The sequence below is a fragment of the Halichoerus grypus genome, chromosome 6 (genome assembly GCF_964656455.1).
Source record: "Halichoerus grypus chromosome 6, mHalGry1.hap1.1, whole genome shotgun sequence".
Classification (NCBI taxonomy): domain Eukaryota; kingdom Metazoa; phylum Chordata; class Mammalia; order Carnivora; family Phocidae; genus Halichoerus; species Halichoerus grypus.
This window is the reverse complement of record NC_135717.1, coordinates 150,147,409-150,166,538: the sequence shown is the minus strand read 5'-3', so window position 1 is coordinate 150,166,538 and position 19,130 is coordinate 150,147,409. Positions and strand designations below refer to the sequence as shown.

Below are 19,130 nucleotides of genomic sequence, written 5' to 3'. Positions count from 1 at the left end.
ACCTCTACACTGAAAACTATAACATATTGCAAAGACAAATTGATACTAGAATTTCACTTATCCTCAAACTGATGTGTAAACTCCAGGCACCCTTGATCCAAATTTCATCCGTCTTTGTTGTAAATATTAACAAACTGATCCTAAAACTTATATGGGAATGCAAAGGATCTGCAATAGATAACAAATTTGGATGAACTGCAGTTCCCGATTTTAAGTCTTACTTTAATATTATGGTTATCAAAATAGAATAGCTAAAGCTAGAAATATAGATAAGCGGACCAGAATGGAGAGTTCGAAGATATACTGATACTTATACAGTCAATTGATTTTCAACCAAAGCAACAAACTAGAAAATAAATCCTTTGAACAAATGGTACACAAACTGTCCTTTGAGATAAAACAAAATATACTTAAACTCATATCTCATAGCATACACTACCATTAACTACAGATGGTTCAAAGATCTAAACATAACTGTTAAAGCTACAAAAATTCTGGAAGAAATCATAGAAGAAAACTTTCACAAACCACAAACTTGGGGTAGGCAAATATTTCTTTGGAAAGAATCATAAAGCACTAGCCACAAAAAAATGAAAATTTGAACTAGGCCAAAATTTAAAATGTCTTATGAAAAGATTACATTAAAGACATGAGGAGGTAAATTACATACAGAGAGAGAAAATATATATAAATTTATAAAATTTATTTTAAATTTAAATATAAAATATATTTATATATATTTTCTCTATCTCTTTATATAACTATATATAAAGATTGACATAATATTTCTAATAGAAGATGTAAAATAACTATATAAAATAATTGAAAAGACTAATTAAATACGTGCCACCTTGAACAGGCATTTATTAGAGAAATGAAAAACATATGTCCACAAAGACTTATTAGAGAATATTAATAGTATCTTTATTCACAATAACCAACACTAGAAACAATCCCAATGTCTAACAATAGGAAAAATGTCTATACAAATTGTAGTGTATTCAGAACATGGACTACCTCTCAATATAAAAGGAATAAAATATTGATACAACAGAGTAATAGATTTCTAACTTCTTTTGTCTGGCAAAAGGAAAGAATCCAGACATAAGAGTACATACTGTATGAGTCCATTTACATGAAGTTCATTAACAAGTACTACTAATTAACCTATTATAGCAACAGAAGGAATGCTGCTGACGGAGTTGTGAGATTGACTAGAAAGGGACACAGGTGTATGTTTCTGTTGGTGGCTAAGACTAATAGAACTATAAAACATGATAGGACTCATTGTAGACATCATGTCACTTGGTGATTATATACCTGGGGACAGCTGCTATGTCCTGTAGAGAGACGGACACTTGAGCAAGTAGCAATTGAAGAGGGCAGTGGGCGGGTCCTAAAGATTTCAGACATGGGAATAGCTGTGGTAGCCAGGAGCACGTAAGGATAAAAGACTGATGCTGGAGATCTTGAGAAAGAATGGATGAATCTTAGTATTTCTTTACTTATTCACATAGAAAATGCATTTGTTTAGCAAGCATTTGGTGTTGAATTCCACATTCTTACATAAGGCATTCTAATTCTATTACTCTTTAAAAAAGATTCATTGATAACTTTGAGCAAATGGTTTCCTTTTTAATACTGTCGTTAGCGCATACTTCCATTATCAGGATCTGTATGTATAAATTAATCACCTAGAACCACACAAAAGGAGGTTACTCTAAATTTAAGCAGATGTGGTCTAGATTCAGTGATATTCTTCTGAAACTTTTCTACAAAACTGCACAACATATCCTAATAATTATGTCTTACTTGTTCTTATAGCTGCATAAAAGAAATACATTGAATCACTTAACTATTTTTTCACCAATATCACTAAAGAAGTATTTCATTCATTCATCATTCATTCATCCCACAGATATTTTTGAGTATTATGTGTCACGCACTGTGCTAAATGCTGAGATAATCAGAAACTAGTACAGTCTGGTCTAGTTTTGTTACACAATGAAAGCTGTGTTATGTTAAAAACAATTCAGGATAATAAAAATTCAAATCAATATAATGTATTACTGTGTAGCTATAATAACAGGAAATGCTTTCTGGGTTACTTATAGTCTGTGGATTTCATTTGCAGAGCTTCAGGGCTCCTGTTAATCCTTAAATAGTCAAGACATTATCTCCAAATGACTGTAGAAGCTGAAGCTTAATATTGGACAGGACACATTTTCTCAAGGAATGTAGGGGTCACTTGTCAAAGGATAATTTAATTTCTGTCTTTTGTAGGGAGGGTGGGGAATGAAACATTCTATGCAAGTTTCTTATAATATGCTAACAATTGTCCTGGACAGTTTAACATAATTATGTAACAAAAATCTTCACAATTCCTGATTCTTTATCCCTATTTTCATAGGAAACGGAGATTCAGACATACTGAGGGTTGTCTAATTTCATCTAGCTACTGCAAAGCCTTATCTACCTTCACTAAGAGGCCATACACTTTCATCTCATCTGATTCAGAAGACTTTGTTAGAGTGATTCAAACAGAAATGATCACAGCATCTTTATGGGTATTTGCTTTAGAGTTTGTAAAATGATTATATATATATATGTATGTATATATATATATATGTATACACACATATATATTATATTTATATAATCTCATGTGTTCCATAAAATGACCGTTGTTCTTGGCATACACATTTATAAAAGTGTTTTGGAAAGAATGATGCACTAGAAAGATCCTTTTGATGCCTTCTCAGTGGGAGCTAGTTTAATGTAATTAGGTTTATTTCAGAGGCAGAAAAATGAAACATAGATTCAAGAGCTTTGTTATGGAAATACCATTGTGCTACACTACCCAAAGTATTTTAGTGAGATATTCTGGACCACCTGATTATTTTTAAGAGCTAAACGCAATAAGGGAATACTCTGGAAGTTCTCCAGGTATGTCATTTCTCTCCTACATCCAGCACTGTTAATTACAGTATCGACGGGAAGGTTTGGCTGTTAACAGAGAGCCATGTGTTGGAAATGTTGAATATGACAGTGCTTTATGACTTCATTTCCTAACATGTGGACTAAGTAATCCTAGGGGTAAAATATTCTAATTTCAAGTATATTACCTTTCTACCATATTTGGGTTGAAAACAAAACCTTTTTATTCTGAAATAATGTTAAAGTCTACATGGAAGTTGTAAAAATAATGCAGAGTTCCATATGTCCTTTACCTACCTTTCCCCAATGATAACATCTTACATGACCATAATGCAATCATCAAAATCAGGAGGTTGGTACAATACTACTAACTGAACTACAGTCTATATTTATATTTCAACTGTTTAACTTTTAATTTTATTTATATTAGTGTATTCTTCCGTTTATTTATTTATTGATGCTTTCTTAGGAGAAGTTTTAACTTAATGGTTCTGTTGAGTTGTTGAAAGGTGTCAATTTCTATATTTACAGTTACAAGTTGGGAATGGAATAGAAGACTGCTTTCTAGGGGATAGAAGAAAATTCTGTAAGTTATCCCAAATGGGGGAAGAAAAAGACATCTTGTCTTCCCTTTTATGAGAATAGCTAATACAGAAACTTCTTCCTTTAGGGTTTGGCTCACCCTATTGAAAAGAATAGAAAGAAGGATAAAAATACAATCTACACTGAATATAATCTAGTACACAAAAGAATACAATATATTAAAATATAAAGTATGTATCTTATATTGTCATTAACAAATCAATTAAAGCCAAGCAAGAATTTTTTTATGGAAACTGAGCTACCTAAAAGTTGCTGATAAAGGCTCAGCTTAGGCATTGAGACTCAGGTTATTTCCTTATTTTATGCGAACTTCATGAGGGGGCTTTTGGGAAGGTAAGTTTCTCTTGGTGATTTTCTTGTTGGAACATTTGGGGCAGAAAGCTCTTAACTGGTGCCAAAAGCTTGTGTCATTGCAATTTAAATGTCCAAAATTAACTGTAAAGTCACTGTCTTATCATGACTTCCCTCTAAAATTCCCTTTCCTATATTTTAAACTTTTGTTTGATTTTAGTTTTGATTATTTTACTTTTGTATTTTTCAATAATGTAAATTATTTTACTTGAAATATTTAAAGTACGCTATTATAAAACAATTATTCTAGTCATTCCTATTGAAGCGTTTCAGTTCATAGCAATATCACCAATAAAATGTAGAACTTTCCATATATTAAGACATTTCCTGAGTTCTGGTACATAGTCAAGCAATGGTTTATTTCTGGAAAGATAAGATCCATAAAATCTATATTTGGGCATTATAGGCCTTGGGCCAAATTGTAATAATTTTCATTATAAAATCACTTAAATGTATTAGGAGTGGTAAGGTTAGATCTTTACAACTTGTTTGTTCATAAAAAAAATTATTTTTTAATTAATTAATTAATTATTTTAGAGAGTGGGGAGAGGGGCAGAAGAAGAGGGAGAGAATCTTTTTTTTTTTTTTTTTTTTTTTTTTTTTTTTAAAGATTTTTTCTTTATTTATTCATGAGAGACACAGAGAGAGAGGCAGAGGGAGAAGCAGGCTCCCAAGGAGCAGGGAGCCCGATGCGGGACTCGATCCCAGGACCCTGGGATCATGACCTGAGCCGAAGGCAGACGCTTAACCGTCTGAGCCACCCAGGCGCCCGAGGGAGAGAATCTTAAGCAGGCTCCATGCTTAGAGCCTGATGTGGGGCTCAAATTCATAATCCTGAGATCATGACCTGAGCCAAAATCAAGAGCTGGATGCTTAACCAACTGAGCCACCCAGGTATCCCCCCAAAAATTACTTTTTAATTTTATTTACTCTGCATTACTTTACATTTTATCCCAACTCAGAGAAAGCTGTTTATATTTCTAAATTAGAGAAAAATAATCTTTATAAAGAGTAGACTACATAATAAAAATTACTCTAAGCATTTTACATAAATAATAATTCTAAAATTAAGTATTATTATATCTTTACTTTTTCAGATGACTGAACTAAGACAAAAAGAGATTGAAGAGAGAATTCCTATATTGCTTGGAAGAACTACCTGAAATCATCTATAGATTCAATACAATCCTTATCAAAATCCCAATGGGGACTTTTCACAGAAATAGAAAACACAATCCTAAAATTCATGTGGAATTACAAGAGACCTTGGCTAGGAAAGCAATCTTGAGAAAGAACAAAGCTGGAAGCATCACACTTCCTGATTTCAAACTATACTACAAAGCTATAGTAAGCAAAACAATATGGGACTGACATAAAACAGGCAAAAGAAATAAAAAATAAAAAAGAATCAAAAGCCCAGAAAGAGAGCTCCGTGGATACAGTCAACTAATATTTCACAAGAGAGCTAAGAATCCGCAATGGGAAAGAGATAGTCCCTTTGATAGATGGTGTTGGGAGGACTGGGTAAGCTTATGCAGAAAAATGAAATTGGACTCCTATTTTACACCACTCACAAAAATGAACTCAAACTGGATTAAAGACTTAAACATAAGACCTGAAACTGTAAAACTCTTATAAGAGTTTTTTTTGGATGTAACAACAAAACCACAAGCAACAAAAACAAAAAGCATTAAGTGGGACTACATCAAGTTAAAAAGCTTCTGCACAGCACAGGAAACAATAACATGAAAAAGCAATATTTGCAAACAATAGTTCTGATAAGGGGTTAATGTCCAAACATACAAAGAACTCTACTATTCAATAACAAAGAAACAACCTGATTTAAAAATGGACAGATGGGGCACCTGACTGGCTCAGTCAGTGGAGCATGCAACTCTTGATCTCTGGGTTATGGGTTCATGCACTACCTTGGGTGTAGAGGTTACTTAAATAAATAAATAAGCAAACAAACACACACACTTTAAAATATGGGCAGATGAATTAAATAAACATTTTTTTCCCAAAAAGTACACAAATAGTCAACAGCTACATGAAAAAGTGTTCAACATCATTAATCACCAGGGAAATGAATATCAAAACCACGACGAGCTATCACCTCATACGTGTTACAATGCCTATCATCAAGAAGATAAGAAATAAGTGTTTGCCAGGATGTGGAGAAAAGGGAACACGGGCAAGGCTGGTGGGAATTTAAATTGTTGCAGCCACTATGGAAAACAGTATGAAGATTCCTCAAAAACATAAAACAAAAAACAAAACAAACAAAAAACTACCATAAGACCCAATCATCCCACTTCTAGGTATATATTCAAATGAAACAAAAACAGGATCTTGAAGAGATATCTGTACTGTCATGTTCTTTGCAGCATTACTCACTATAGTCAAGAATGGAGACAAGCTAACAGTTCACCAATGGATGAATGGATAAAGATGTGTTACTGTGTGTGTAATAGAACATTATTCAGACATGAGAAGGAAGGTGAGATGGATAGACTGTGCTAAGTGAAATAAGGGGGAAAAGACAAAGGCCATATGATCTCACTTACATGTGGAATCTAAAAAAGCTGAACTCACAGAAACAGAAAGTAGAATGGTGGTTACCAGGAAGGAGGGATGGGGGACATGGGAGATATTGGTTAAATTGTACAAACTTCCAGTTAGAGGATGAATAAGTTCTGGGGATCTATACAGCATTGTGAATATAAGTAACAGGACTATATTATATACTTGAAAGTCACTAAGAGAGTAGATCTTAAATGTCTTCACCTCAAAAAAGAAATGGAATTATGTGACATTATGGCATTGTTAGCCAAAGCTATGATGGTAACCGTATTATAATACATAAGTCCATCAAATCAACACAAACTTATACAACATTCTGTGTCAATTATATCTCAGTAAAGCTGGGGAAAAACAATGTATAAATACTAGATCATTTGTTTTTCAACTATACTAAAAATAATTAAATGAAAATTTGTTAGATTAATATGTCCATTTGAATTAAATTGTAATTTAAATCACACATACACAAAAAAATCAAAAAAACAGGGGCACCTGGGTGGTTCAGTCAGTTAAGCATATGCCTTAAGCTCAGGTCATGATCTCAGGGTCCTGGGATCAAGCCCCGTGCCGGGCTCAGCACTCAGCAGGGAGTCTTCTTCTCCCTCTGCCTCTGCCTCTCCACCTTGCTCATGTTCTGTCTCCCTCTCTCAAATAAACAAATAAAGTCTTAAAAAAAAATCAAAATGACAGACCTAGGTGTCATCCCAACTCTGTTATTTCTGCAAGTAATTCACTTACCACTAAGCTTGACTTCCTCCTTCATATAATATAAATAATGGTACAAACCTCATAGGACTGCTTTGAGGATGAAAATTAGATGAATGTAAAAACCATGCCTGACAATTAGCAGAGGGTGCATCTTATAACCATTACTTTCTAAAGGAATTTTATTGTAATGGAAGCACATTAACGCTGGATTAAAAAGACATTTCCAAATTCACATGTATAGAGAGGAACCACTTGTACAAAATAACATGAAAAATGAATATAACTCATCCACCTGAGCTTCAATTTATAATTCCAACTATTAGATCTCAAAGTTTTAAAATTTCCACTGTCTTTTAAGGATGATTTATTGTATTTATTCCTACTTCTCAACTAGACTAAGAGTTTTCATCTAGAACAGAATATATATTTCTCGTCATGCCAATGCCAGCAGATTAAAATTAGCATTTAATCACCATAAAAAGTGCACATATTTTGAATTCAGCTTCAAATCCAGAAATGTAGAGAACAGGAAGGCATCCTGTTTTCTAATACGTTCTTCAAACATTCTTCCCTTTTATGATGGATTCTGTATTTATCCCCTTTAGATCTTAAATATTTTCACTTAGTTCATGACTTACACTCTTAACAGAAATATGGAGAGAGCTGCATTTCAAGACAATGGTATTCTGCTTATGGAAGGGAGTTCTGTCTAAGAAAAACTGAGGCAGTTTTGTGCAAAAGAACACCCTATGGGACATTTTCTCTGTGTTATAACTGGTAGAGAGACTGATTTTTTTTTTAATTTAGGGAAAGGTTTTATCTAGTAGACTCTATAAATCAGCCTGAAGAGAATTTAATTTATCTCTAAGTGGGATGAAAAATAAAATGACTGCCTTCTCTATCCTCCCACATAATATTCAATATTCTAATAAGTAGTTTTAGAGCAGTATTTCAAACCTGGATTTTCTGCAACAAGAGCTTATGTCAGTGTGCTGTCAATGTCTTTAGGATTTTTTTTTAAAAGTTTGTAGGTTGATTGCATAATATTTCATATTTTACTTTGTGCTCTCATCTAAAAGAATTTCCTTAATGTGTCTTTTTTCAGTTCATCTCAACCTTGAAGATATTTATTCTCTTCTCATTTTTTTCAGTCATTACCATACGTGGGTGCATGCAATGCATAGCTCTAGAATGCAAATATTTATGAATCTTTATAATAGTGAGCATTTTTATTTCTGTATCAGAGAAGAAGAAATGGTCATAAATAATTTTGACTGAACTTGGTTGCTCAGTAAACCAAGGAGAGGACAGGACATAAAAATTTGAACAAAAGAGGCACCTGGGTGGCTTAGTCATTGGGCGTCTGCCTTCGGCTCAGGTCATGATCCCAGGGTCCTGGGATCGAGCCCCGCATTGGGCCCCCTGCTCAGCAGGAAGCCTGCTTCTCCCTCTCCCACTCCCTCTGCTGTGTTCCTCTCTCTGTCAAATAAATAAATAAAATCTTAAAAAAAACATTTAAACAACATTTCCAAGACAGTGTGATTTGGTAGAATCATTGCTTAAATAAAAAGCTGCATACAAGAATTTTATGAGACAGTACAACCTCTGAAGAAGGTACAATTGGGAACAGCACTGGACTATAAGTTTAGAGAACAAGTTTTATTTCTGGCTGGCACTACTTATGACTTTGGCCAAATTACCTAACTTTCCTGGGTCTGCATTATGTCATATATGAAAGGATGGAGTTGAATTCATAGAACTTTAAGAACATGTACAACATTGAAATTTATAATATTCTTTGGTTTAATGCTTCGTTAATAGACACTTAAATCAAATAGTGCTTTTGTACATGGAAGGGAAGAGAGAAAGAAAATAGAATGTCGACTTTTGCTATATATTGGTTGATTTGTTTTATTTTCATTGTCAGGTAGATATTTACAGAAAAGCACCTTATAACTTGTTCAAGCTCACACAGCTAGTAAATTGAGGCACTGTAAGAGTATAAATCATGAACCAAGTGGAAATCAGGAATTCCAAATCAAGAATTGGTTCTCAGTCCCATTCTCCTTCGGCTAGACAGCGGTTACTCTCAACAGCTAAAAGCTATGTTTGTTTTCCAATAGAAATTCAAATATACTTAAACATTTTCTCCTATGTCACAGAGATGAGTGTGAATAGTCAGGAGTTAAAAGTTAGTACTTCCTTTTTACATATTACATTTCTTAAAGATTAGGAAAATATATGCTTATTAATTAGTAAATTTACATTGTCCTAAATGGCTTAAAGTAGGTCAGCATTAAGACTTTTACTACATATCTCACTTAGAATAATAATCTTTACATTTTAAGGAAGCTGAATAATAGAAATCGCATTAGGTTCTTGTTATGTGCAGTTGCACAGCAGAATTTCCTAGTATTACTTCTTAGCAATTTCCTCTATATTCAGATAATATGGACAGCTCAATAGCTAGATCTACTTTATAGGATTACAAGGTTCTTCAAATTTTGGCAAATTATGTAGTTGTTTTGAGCCTAAGAAGTGGATGTAGATTAAAAATAGCTTCTAAAAGGAAAATCAGGGGTGCCTGGGTGGCTCAGATGGTTGAGCATCTTCCTTTGACTCAGGTCATGATCTCCAGGTCCTGGGATTAAGCCCTGCTTCAGGCTCCCAGCTCAGCAGGGAGTCTGCTTCTCCCTCTGCTTCTCCCCCTGCTTTTGCTCTCTGTCTCTCTCTCTCTCTCAAATGAACAAATTAAAAAAAAAATCTTTAAAAAGAACATCATTAAGGCACCTGAGTGGCATCCGACCCTTGGTTTCAGCTCAGGTCATGATTTCAGAGTGGTGAGATCAAGCCCTGTGTTGGGCTCCATGCTCAGTGCCAGTCTGCTCCCAAGCTTCCTCTCCCTCCCCCTCCACCCCTGCCCCTGCTCAGATGTGCATGCTCTCTCTCTCAAATAAATAAATAAATAAATAAATAAATAAATAAAATCTTAAAAATTAAAAAAAATAAAAAGAACATTATTTTGTTTTATTTTGTCCTCAGGGGGAAAAAAAAAGAACTTACTGTAACTCTAGATGTGAGGTTTTTACATGATATAAAGATAGTTTCCTTCAGGAATGTTTCTGATTAAGGTTACTTTGTGTTGTGCCATCCCTTGTTTCTGTATTCCAAATCTTGTTAGGAAATCCCTTTTGGGCATGCCTCATGACCTGAAGCATTTAACATTTGTAACCTATTTTCTTAGAACTTGCTTTTCATTTTCCGTGCTAAGCAAGTCCGTGAGTTTGACCTTTGATATATAAAAAATGCACTTCAAGGAGGTTGGAGCAAGGAGAATTATGGTGCCTTGTCATCTTTTGTACATTGAAGAAAGAAGATCTTTAAGAACATTGTGAGCATGCATACAATTGAACAAAATATATATTTAGGTTCCATAGCACATTTTCTTCCACCAGATATTTTTATGGATTAGGTTACAGTCAATACCTTATGAATTTTGGGTGTTACTACAAAGACACTATTATTTTGCCTTCTTATTGTTTTTATATATTCTTCTAGTCATCTTATTACTCAGAAGGTAGGAACAATTATGTAACTTTGTGCTATGTACTTTTAATATATTTAGTTTATTCTTCAGGCTGAATATGTAAGTGTTGCATGTATGCATTTAAATCTCCTAGGTGAAAATATCTTCATGTCATTTTTAATAGTAAATATATTTTGTTCATTCGAAATATCCTAAGGAAGTATTCACTCAATCTGTCCAAATGTAACAAAATTTCTGGTGATTCATCATCTTCTTTCACATAAACGTAACAACAACAACAACAACAAAAAATGAAGGGAAATATAATTAAGTAGCCATATTTCCTAGTTTTCTTTTTCTTTTTTGTTTATCCTAGTTTTCTTTTTCTGTATAAAGGTAGCATTCAAATTTTTCATTTGCATTTGGTGCAAATTTACTCACTTTATTTGGACTGTACTTAGTACTTCTTCTAATGTAGAACTTGTAAAAACTACTTTTATAAATACAGACTTTAATATTTCATTCATTCAACACATTTATTGTGCATTTATTAATGCTGAACATTATCCTAGATGTTGCAAATACAATGTGAATAAGACTTGGTCCTGGCTTGGGGCACCTGGGTGGCTCAGTTGGTTAAGTGTCTGCCTTCGGCTCAGGCCATGATCCAAAGGTCCTGGGATCGAGTCCCGCATCGAGCTCCCTGCTCAGCAGGGTCTCCTTCTCCCTCTCCCTCTGCCACTCCCCCTGCTTGTGCTCTCTCTCCTTCTCTCTCTCTCAAATAAATAAATAAAATCTTTAAAACAAAAAAAACTTGGTCCTTTCTTTAAGACCCTATATAAACAAATAGGCAATTAATTGAGGCCAATAATTTATTTGATGGGAATAAGTGCTTATATAGGTGCTATAGGAAAACACAGGAGGCCCACCAATCTCATTTGGAAGTAATGGAGGAGGCAAAAGGGAGGAAATGGTATTTTACTAAGACCTGGAGGTTGAGAAGGAATTAGCCAGATAAAGAAGAATTATATTGGGAGGAAAAAGCACTCTTAAAGGCTTTAAGAGTTTATTCAGATATACATCAATTCCTCTTTCACAACTCAGTTGATAAATATCAAACTAGAATGTACCTTGGAGAGCATAGTCAACCCCTCATTTTATGGTTGAGACTCATGGTTTTAATACGACTCACCTCAAGTGATAGAATAAATTAATTGCATAATCAGAGCTTTGACCCAAGGTTCTTATGAACATCTATCCCCCTGAAGTTTCCCAGTAAATCCCTTCTGCATGACTCCTCCAGCAATTTCTATAGAAACCTTTAGCAATTTAGATACAGAATAAGATTACCTAAAAATTTATTTAAAATACATGGTATTTAAAGTCATAATTAAAAAAAAAAATTATTGGCCTTAATCAGTTTTCTAGATTGCTAGAAAAAAATTTTTAACTAAGTTTGTGAATTATTTTTCCCATCTTAATAACTAGGTTGCATTGAACAAACCAAATGATTATATGATGATCAACCAATGTTACTGCCATATTATAATATGAAATGTTCAATTATTCACAGTTTAATTTGGTCATGTCATAATGACAGCCATGAAATGGAAATCAGTTTCAAAATTAAAGAAAGATGCAAAATATGTTTTGGTTTGATTGCTTAAATTAAATTTCAGTAAAGAACGTATATGGAGGAGTCCAGGCTGAGGAAATGAGAGTATTAAGCAGTGACTGTCTGAAAATGAAAATTATCTTACTATATTTTGAAGAGTTGTCTATTTTGGGAATCAGGCTTATTCATTCTCCAGAGAACAATATGATATAGGACTATGATTTTTTAAATTTATAATATTTTAAAATACTATAGGGCGATTTCCAGGGGTCCCAAACCATAATCATTTATTACCAGTGTCAAGAAAAAAGCTTTTATTATAAATAAGATTAAGGTCACAGGGAGAAAAATCATAATTGATGGTTGAGCCATTCTCTTAGAAGACAATTATTTCTGCTACATTTTTCTTTTCTTTTTTTTTTTTCTTTTTAAGATTTTATTTATTTGTGAGAGAGAGAGAATGAGAGACAGAGAGCATGAGAGGGAGGAGGGTCAGAGGGAGAAGCAGACTCCCTGCTGAGCAGGGAGCTCGATGTGGGACTCGATCCTGGGACTCCAGGATCATGACCTGAGCCGAAGGCAGTTGCTTAACCAACTGAGCCACCCAGGCACCCTACATTTTTATTTTCTATGCACAAATTCAGATTAAGTAAGATGTCAACAGGTGGTTGGTTATATTGACTCCTCCAATCACAGGTACTACAGATATATTCAGGGTATTATACTGCAGAATTTCCCTAGACAACATATGTTTGTGAAATTGAACACCAAGTATTAAATCAATAGAAAAGCTACCAGCTCCAAATGGAGACCAAAGAATCATTGAGTTATCACCCATAGAAGCAATCGAATGAACTATGTATCAAATAGTGAATTATATTAATTTGCTGCCAATCCTAATTGAATAAAGCAATATGGCATATATTAGCCAATGGAAAAAGAAGAATATAAGTTCACTGGACTTCCAATTACCCTACCACCCACCTAGAATTGTTGGTCAACTTGAAAACTGCTCTGCTTATGTTTCTTTATGGACTGCTTTTTCTTATCTTTTCTTTTTAAAGTGGCTTTTATTTTCTTTCACTTCTAAATTTTTTAAAGATTTTATTATTTATTTATTTGAGAGAGAGAGTATGAGCAGGGAGAGAAGCAGAGGGGGAGGAGGGGAGAACCTGAACTAGACTCAGTGCTGAGCTGAGTGCAGAGCCCAACGTGGGGCTCGATCCGGACCTCAAGATTATGACCTGAGCTGAAACCAGGAATCAGATGTTTAACCCACTGGGCCACCCAGGCGCCTCTCTTTCACTTCCATATTAAGTAGAACTGTGAAAAAGTAATGATTTACTACAATAGATAAAAAAGAGATTGATAGGGACCAATGGGATACATTTTGATCTGTAAAAGTCCTTATCAGGAAAGCCTCATTCTTTGAGAACTGATTACATGAATTCCAACATAAAAACTTGAAAAAGTTCTTAACTTGCCATCTAGTGTCCCAGAATCCCATGCACTTTAGCATTTGTCCCAGAGTTTTTAGTTTTCAATGAAATATTACTATTAGTTGTTGTATTAAAATAAGATGGGATGTATTGTGTAGACAAACAATTTGTACCTCCAGCTTTGGTCATGGTCTGATCTAGTGGTATGAGATACATGTACAGAAAACAGAGTTCTTATTATGACTGCGTAAATCTGAAAGATGACCAGAGATACTTCTCTAAGTTAGAGGAAAGTGAGGTAACTAACATCTTTTCAAGGATAGTGTTCAGGGTGTTAGCTGATAACTGAAGTGCTCTCAGAATTAGGTGGCCAGATACAGTTAACTCTTTCCAGTCTAAGTAGGATTAGGAATTCTTTGTCCTATTGACCCAGCCGTGTACCAACCAGTTTAGTTGTGGCCTCTGTTACACCCTAGGAGATGCACTTAAGTCACTTGGCCACCAGTCAGTGGAGGCTAATGAAAATGGGGAAACTTATACTTTTGAATTTTAGACAAAATATACATGGGGATCAGAGGTTGAGCTGTCCTGCCCTATGGTAGAGAAAAATCTTGATGCCTTTGCTACAGTGATTTTCTCCAATCTTTCTCAATTTACAAATATTTATTTTTTGGGTTTGGTAACACATTTCTTTATTTTACAGTAAACTCTTATGGCAACAATGAATGTAAACAAAAGTCAATGTCCAGTAAAATGCTCTGTCATTTTAATTTCTCTAGAAAGTTGATGATAAACATGTACCTTCCACAAAATCTTTGCTGATATTTACCACTTACTATGGGAGCCACAGTGATATCCTTGAACACATGAAGACCAGAAACTGCCACAAAGCCTCGGCATCTACTTCAAAAATTAGGAGTTATTTTAAGAACCCACACAACTTCAGCAAGTATGATTACAATTTACTCTGTAAAGTTTGATTTTGCATTTAGATCAAATTTCTTGCTTTTTAATTCCAAGCTTTCTTGTGCACATATGGAATGTGAAGCAATAGCTGTGATACCAGTTCCATTAACAGAAGATTTTCAAGAACACACAAATAATACACATTTTACATGTTATCAGATACTCTAAATAGAATAACAAAAAAATTAATTCTGATAAATGTGATATTGTTTCATCCAATTCATGTAATCTAAAAAAAAAGTTTTAGGAAATTTGTTAGGTGAAAGGTGAAATACCTGACATCTTGAATGTTAATATAAATTCAATTAATGTTTGAAATTAAATGTGATTTTTTTAGCCGAGAGTGTGAATCCAATTTTTGCTGGAGCACATTGTGGAGGAAAAACCAGGTTCTTATTAATTAAGAAAATTTAAGAAATAGAAATGTTCTTGGAATTGGTTGTGATAAACACCTAATTTATAATAGTACAGAAACTAGCTTCGTTATTATGCCAATCCAAAAAGAAGTTGAATCGTCAAAATGTATAACTACTTTTATACAGACATAGGGAAAGTAACTTTTCTGAAATGAAGCAGATGTTGAATACAAAAGACTACTTCAGCTTTGCAGTGTATGCTTTCTGACTTAGATTCCTTTCATCAATTTGATTTTAAACATAGATGAGCTTTTGAAGTCTACTTTGTGAATCAACTGCATATACTATGATACTTTTTAAATTTTTTGGTATATCAGCCCTTTAAATTTTGTTTACATTTTGTTTAAAATTTCTTTGAAATCTTTCATCAAAGTATTAAATAAATAGAGCCCCAATTAACTTTGGCTTTCGAAGCTTTTATTGAATCAAAGTTTTATTTAAAATAGAATGGGAACAGGAAAACATTAAAATTTATCCCCATGAAAGCAAGGGAGGAACTGAACAAATTGGGTGATGATAGTTTACACAGTGTTTAAGATTTAATTTCGTAATTGCGCTTTAGAATAGTTCCACTTGTACAAGTCTCTTTTGATTGCGTTCCTATTTTTAATTTGATAAATTTATATTCTATAAAGGAAGGAACGGAAATTAAGAAGCCTTACAATTTCACAGCACCTAAGTTTGGCAACCAATCAAAATACACAAAGAGATATTATTTGAATTTCATCTTGCGAAAATATTTGTCTAAGAAGGGTGCTCAATGAGTCAAAAATACAGTACTTGTGCAAATTCATCAGTTAAAGTGTTCACACCTTCAACTGAGAAAAAACAATTAAGAATTGAGAGCTTTCACTTCACAGAACATAACTCTGATCTTGCTAGACGGTTCAGCACGTGTGAAGTATTTTCATCTATTAAAATATTAGAATCTTTAGAGAGGAGTCAATTGAAGATGCCAATTTTGTTTCAGCTCTCAACTAGTCATAGTGTTGATGGTATGGTCCCCCCCCCCACTCAGAATGGGCTGTCTATTCAGAAGTCCAGAACACTCCAGCTTTTCCACAGGCAATTACTGCGTATTATACTGATGGATGTTACAGTGGGAGGCATTGAACAATCTACGCTGACATTTTTTTATTTTGAAGCATTTTTTATTGCACACAGAAAAGTACACAAATTATAAGTATACAGCTAAGCGAATTTTTACAAAGTGAGTATGTCTGTGTAAGAAGCACACATATCATAAACAGAACACAACCAACATCCTGGACGCCCCTACACTCTCATGTCACCTCTCACCTACTTCACTCTCACCCTCAGGGGAACCTATATCATAACTTCTAAAACCAGATATTTTTAATGCACGTCATCATGTGCAGGTTTTTGAACTTTCTATGAAACATGCTTTTGAACATGCTTTTTACATCTGATTTATTAAACATTTTCATGAGATTCATTCACATTTTCTTAAATATTGGTAATTTTTAATATTCTCTTTTCTGTATATTATCCCACTGTAAAAATAAACTATAGATCACTTACCTATATTACTCTTGTTGGATATGCGGGCTGTTTTTGGTTTGGAGCTATCATGTATAAATGTTATGAATATTCTTATACATGTCTTCTAGGAATTTATGCATTTTCCTAATGTAAACTTTCAAAACCTCATTTTATTTTTTATTTTAAATAAATTAAATCTTTTATTAAAACAATTTCTCTTTTTTTTTCCCCGGATGAATGACAGGGCAGTGTAATGCTTTGAGTAGATCAGAAAACATTTTACACTTTTTACCATAAGCTTCTACCATGAATTTGTTTTTCCAACATCCACATATTCACTCATTTTATTTTCTATTCAGACATGGCAACCAGTAGCAGTCACCTTATAGTTGAAAGGCCAGTTGAGGGATGCCCTCAATTTTCAATTAATTCTTAATCAAACTTTAATTGACTGCTTTCATAATCTTACAGAAAAGATCCAATAATCAGTGTAAATTTCAACTATAGTAAGTTGGATTCTACCTGATTATAGACTTTGTTCTTTTGGAAAAATGTGAGTTATAGATAAATAAATTAGTCATCTAAATAGGCTGTCCTAAATTTATTGACAATACTTTTTCTGCAAATGCCAAGAACAGCTAGGTAGAAAAATTAAATTATGGTTTCAAACCCACTCTAAAGAATCTTCAGAAAAAGTAGTTACTCTTACATAAAATATATACCAATATTGAATGGATATTAAACACTTGGTATGGAATTAATTCATGACTGGGAGATTTTTTTTCTTTCATCTGAGAAGCAGGATATTTTATTGAAATGGGAGCAGTTGTTTTGATGGTACACTTTAGCATTATCTATTTTAGTACATATTAGCTTTGCAAAATTTGAAATTACTTGATTGAAATCATATGAACTCCTTGGAAAAATCAAGACCTGAGAAAAGAGTCTGTTTTCTCTAGATATTTCTGTGCTTAAGAGTCATGTTAGAAATAGAAATTAGCAAGAAACTACTAGTAATTGAGTAAGTGTAGGGGAAATTCAGCCAATTTAATATTGTTTAACCATCATTTTATATGCCTGAATCACTGTATACTTAGTGATATTATGTTTCTGTTTCCAAATGTTTAGTAAAATAATTTCAACCTCTATATGATTGAATAAATTGCAGTAAATTCAGACCTATTTAACCACTGCAATGTAAATATAAGTTATGAAATAAAATGGTGTTAGATAGAATATTAGTTCCTTGATACTGGAACAAAAAATGATGGAGTCTCTCCAAACATTTTTTAGAAAGAACTGGGAAAAAAACAAAAAACAAAAAACAAACAACTAACCAGTCAAATCAAATAGATTTAGTTCTGACTCAGGATAATAATAAAAACAACAACAGCAGCAACAAAAATCGATAATAATCTGCAATACTTATTGGGGGTGAATCATCTCTGTGCTGGACCTCGTGTTAGCCCTGCTTTTGCAATGACTCATCTTACCCCTGCAAAATCTGAGACGTAGGGAGGTTCGGTACTTGCACAATGTTGCAGAGCTGGTAAATGGGAGACCTGGAGCTGGATTTCAGTGTCTATTCTCTCAACCACTCTAATGGTTCTCACTGGAATCAACAGGGATCTTTAATAAGAAATAATAGAGGGATTAGAGATGGTCATAGCATGATTTTTGTCTTTCTTAAGTACTCCTTCATTTCACAAAGAGCTCATCATGCCAGGAGAGGTCCATGAACTGATTGTCCTACGTGATAGCGGCAGACAAATTCCTCACGTCTGCTACGAGGTGACCCTGTGTGCAGCATTTCTAAGTGAGCTGTGAACACAGCCTAGTGCTGTTTCACTGTGCATTTCGCTTTCCTGGCCCTACAGTAAATGATCTTTTAAAACTCAGTTGTTTTTTTTTCCCCAAGCACCTCTCATTTTTATTCCTAAAGCACATTTTTCACTGCCTTCTCACCACCCACATCAAGGTCAAATCCCTCTCTTTCCCGTTGCTGTGCTTTTGCTCCTGCCTACACCATTTCACTCATTCCTCCTACCCGCTTCCCTAATGTCGCCTTTCATTTTAAATAAGTGCATCTTCCACCTACCTGCCTGAAGATCTGAAGATTCCTTTAGCGAGTTCTAGCGGCTGGTACATAAATAGATATATTTTTCTCAGGCAAACTTACTCCAAAAAACGGTAAGTTTGCTTTTCCAGTAAAATATATGCCCAATACTCTATATATACTCTTCTGAATGCAAGTAGTTAAATGAATACACTTCCTTACTTACTGAGTCTTATCAATAAATTATGAAAAATTTTTTGTATGATTTGATATAATCATGATTTGAAAATTTATTTTCTTTTATATTTTTAAAAAAGATGTTATTTATTTATTTGGGAGAGAGCACCCGTGAGCGAGAGAGCACAAGCAGGGGGAGCAGAAGAGGGAGAGGGAGAAGCGGACTCCCCGCTGAGCAGGGGCCCGAGAT

The 19,130-nt window shown here is 33.9% G+C and overlaps 1 long non-coding RNA gene across 10 annotated transcripts in view; it reads right to left on the bottom strand.

Annotated features, from left to right (window-relative positions):
• The window catches only part of LOC118548070 (uncharacterized), a 211,978-nt gene that overhangs the window by 156,458 nt on the left and 36,390 nt on the right, over window positions 1–19,130 (bottom strand). Inside the window, exon 3 of one of the 10 annotated variants that reach the window (XR_013449302.1) lies at window positions 8,522–8,661. The exons of the other annotated variants lie outside the window; for them this stretch is intronic. This is a non-coding gene — a long non-coding RNA (uncharacterized LOC118548070). The remainder of the gene's footprint in view (window positions 1–8,521; window positions 8,662–19,130) is intronic. 10 annotated transcript variants of the gene reach the window in all.